Raw genomic sequence first — 4,441 nt, 5'->3', positions numbered from 1 at the left:
AGATAAAAGAAAAGGTAATCCTTTGTTAATTCTGATTCGATTCCCTGTCCGTGAATTGTCTTTTGTTTTGTTTTTGAGGGTTTCTCGGCCCCGTTGTTGTGTTGTGATGCGCCGCCGTGCTGGTCCTTGACGGCAAGTTGTTGTAACGGCATTCACAATAAACCTTGTATCCGGCCATGTATTTAATTATGCTCGTCCTAACATGTAACAAAAGTACTCACTGACACGTTTAATACATCTGATTCGGCATAGACATAGACCTATAAACCAATCCCTTCACATACTCATTTATATTACCCTCTGAAAGCACCCACAGCATACATAGGAAGTAAATTAACGAAATAGAAACTAACATTTCACCAAGAATGTAAGATAATATTTATAGTATTTAAACACCGGCGTAAATAAACAAAATGTGCATGTGGTTATCAAAACCACATAGACTCAACAAGTCTACATGACGAAATAAAACTGCATACTGCATGGACGAATTGAAACTATATTGTAAATGCTTACTAGACTATTAAATTAGAGTTCTATTGATTGGAACTAGATTTTAAATGCTTACTGCACTATTAGATTAAAGTCCTGTGGGAAATTAGGACGAATCTGTACGACTTGATCTGTGCGGGCATTCCACATGGTTGTATACGCAAAAATATATATAAAAAAAATACTCTGCATATCTATGTTTCTTTAAGTATTGCAGCATATGGTTTCAGATATTTGCTTTATTGTCCTAAGAATCTGTTATGTAGCAGAATGATTAAGTGCATTAGAAAGCAAAATAGAATAAAAGTTATATATATAATAGACACACATATAATAATCCAAAATAGTTGTTTTTAGCGCACTAACAGATTTTTATTCAATTGTCAAATTAATTTTAAATAGAGCTGTCTAGTTCATTTACGTTAGATACTTACGCCCTCGCATTCTCTGCTGTTTCAGATAACATATTTAAATATCATATGTTGACTGATTGATTAAAAGTCACTAAAACTAGTCACAAAAATATTATCGGTCTAATTACATTTCTGAGTTTGGGACCCTTTTGTCCAAAGATCAGCGTTTTCATTGATAGTTCACCGTTTTCTATGGATGGTCATTCGACCTGGAAGCCGCATATATCAAAATGAGCTGAAAAATTACCATAAACGCTGACAAAACAAAAGAGGCACAACTTAATATTGCGTAGTAAACTATAGTCTACTGTAGAATGTGAATTTGAGGACTAAATCGAGTAACTGGAGAATACTGAGGTAGTTCGTACTAACGGTAGACATACGACATTCTAGAACTCTGTCCAAAACTCTTGACAGATTAAATTTTGATATTATTATTTCACCCAACCATTTTAACTCATTGAAATGTATGATTGTATTGAGGGGAAGCTTCTAATGATAATGATAATAATAACTGTGTGGAATTCCTCTCACAACGATTTTATTTTCTAATGTTTTTGTGTATTCACTTGTTTCCGTGCCATCTGTCTCTTCTTATAGTTATTAGTGTCTGTCTCATAAGAAATTATTGATTGATTTTCACTACGTATTGCCGTCTGTCAGGTAATCGACAGACAGGAACTATGTTACTGTATTTGTATTCATGTGAAAACCAAATATATTTGCATGCCCATATATTTTTTTTTTAATTTGTACGTCTATATTGCATAACATAATAAAGATCCACATCTACTCGAGAATGACGTTTTAGTAACGATGTATAATTACTGTTTTAGTGTTGATAATTCTTTTGTCCTTATCTATATGAAATTGCTCTTGGTGAATATATTGCGCATATTACGTATGGTAAGAGTTGAAGGTGTTATTGGGTCTTGTTTGTGCCTCTCGCCAGAGAAGCCATTAAGAGAGGTCAAGAGATCAGGAGAGGAAAGGAAGGGTAGTAGTTCACCCCTCTAATCGCTCCTTCGCGTACCCCTCTGTATGGGCGTGATATCGCCCAAATTGTATTGACACACACACCACCAATTACTTCACTACATTTAAAAATATGTTGAAGTTGCACACTATTATATTTGGAATTTATTTTTGACAACGAACTTGATTATTATTGTAAAGTTTTTTTATGTTCATGAAAACCTTGTAAGTCAGTTCTGCATCCGTGGTAATTGTATAACTTGTCTCTTTTCCCCAACAAAACCCGAATGCAGGACGGAACGAACAGCTTATTGGCTCAACTTCTGAGGTGACCTCACTGACCTGCATCTAGTTTTGTGTAGTGATGTGTGTGTGGATTTAGAAAGGGCGATTGCCCTGATTCTTTGAATTTTGTCGTAGTTTGTTTCATTTGAGTAGCAGTGATTTACAATTTCCCTTGAGTTATTAATTTCATTTGTCACTTATATGGTATTACTCTTTGATATGTTTAACCTTTAGTTATAAAATTAATTTTAATTACATTTATCAAATGCGTTTCAATATCCCTCGATTTTATTTCATTTTTCCTGTTTCAGTTTTTTGGATGGTGAATATAAATTGATTTGATAAACCTTTATTGTGTTCATACTTTAAGGTTATGCGAATAACTTTTAGAAACGAGATAACACAGCGGTCCTCTAAGGTCTGAATATCAACCCGTGAGTACTCGCAACATTTAGAGAAAGAGGCGCGTACCTCTCGTCGTATCTCGTATAGCGATTTATGATCTGAGTTCATGTCTACAAGGACTACTCAGTAAGTGAAAGTACTTAATTGTGCTACTATGCATTAAAGATATTGGTGTGTTATCCTCGTTAATAATGAATTGGGTCGAGAGATATCTCCCCGTAATTTAGAAACCGCAAAGGGAGTTTTGTGGAGTTGTTACGTAAGGCTTTTAGCGGTTTTTGACCAAGTAACAACGTTAAGCATAATACAGTCCACTTTAAGTCCATCTTTTTCGCCACAGCTTCTCTCCTTTCTTCGTTCTTCGAAACCGATGTGAAAATACTTCCACATTAGTTATTCTGGATGCTGAACGCATTATTTTGGATCTTTGTAACTTGGAATCAGATCATTCTATATCACCATCGTTTGCCATTGGATTGTTTACAGCCCCTTTCCCTCAGTTAAAGTAATTTTATGCTGGCACATTGTTTTTTTTAACTACCACGCACACAAACACAACCTAAGATAAAAGGTCGACAACTAGGTGAGTGTCATTCTCCTTTTTTGAAGGTAGATGTGGTTCACATATACCTAAATATTGAGATGTAATGAGAAGCTGTGCATACTTCCGTCTCATTGCAATTTGACTTTTGAATAAGAGTTTTGTAATACGGTACTGACCAGTATTATTTTTGTAGAACACAGATTGTTAACTTGAATGTTTTTCTGTGTATCAGTGTTTTTCGAGGAAGTGTTGTTACTTCGATATTATTGAGATTTATATCGTAATTGTTATTGTCAACTTTGTGTGTTTTGTAAGGTGACTTTCCTTTAAAATTTTCACCATGGATGCAGACAATTGTAGTAATGCACTCATTTCGTATGAGGCTGCTAAAAGTGAAATCGAACGACGTTTGAATGAGGTAAAACGTGTTGAACAGTTATCTACAACAGTAATTAAGCTGCGTTTAAGGTCCCTTCAGAAAGCAGCTGATTCACTACAGACAGCAGCTTCTGAATATTATAAGGAGATTAAGGGTCGTGAATTAGTAAATGCTTTAACGAGGACTAACGGTTACCTCTCTTGCGCGGACAACTAAATCTCCAAACTCACCGATCGGTTAGCAGCACCTACACCCGCGCCCGCGCCCACACCTGTTAATCCGACACCTGCGGTACCTGCTACCCCTAGTATACCACAACCTATAAGTTGCTTCAAATACGTTACCTACTTTTGATGGCAAAATTGAGCAGTGGTATCCTTTTAGGGCTGTTTTGAAAGCAGTTATTTCATGGTAGGCAGGACATGAATGATGTCATCAAGTTTACTATGCTGACTTGTTATCTTAAGGGTAAAGCACGCGAAATCGTTGAGGGTTTAGCTATAACTCCAGCTAATTATAGTGCAGCGATAAACCTACTGAAAACTCGTTGGGAAATTAGAAGAGAACTTGAGAAATTCGCTGTTAAGTTTACCGCACCCTGAGCATGATGCAGAGCAACTGATGGATTTCCTTATGAAATGGAATAGCATCGTTCATCAGTTAGACGCTTTACCAGGTATTACGAGCGGCGATTCTAATGAGAAAGCAATTATCAAGCGGTGTTTATGAAAGGAAATATTAGGTAGAAGTAATATGCATAACCCCACACCATCACCGTTTAACCCTGTTAAGAGTGGCAAGGATCGTAACACAAGTTCGAAAAACGAGCGTCAAGCTAATTCGCCTCGTAGTGCTTTCAGAATTAAAGTTAAAAATACCCATAAGAAAATAACTTTTTCTTGTTGTTTTTGTCAAGGCGAACACAGCGGTAAGGTCTGCACGAAATAC

Source organism: Macrobrachium nipponense, chromosome 42 (genome assembly GCF_015104395.2).
Source record: "Macrobrachium nipponense isolate FS-2020 chromosome 42, ASM1510439v2, whole genome shotgun sequence".
Taxonomy (NCBI): domain Eukaryota; kingdom Metazoa; phylum Arthropoda; class Malacostraca; order Decapoda; family Palaemonidae; genus Macrobrachium; species Macrobrachium nipponense.
The sequence above is the reverse complement of the archived record's forward strand: the minus strand, read 5'-3'. Positions refer to the sequence as shown.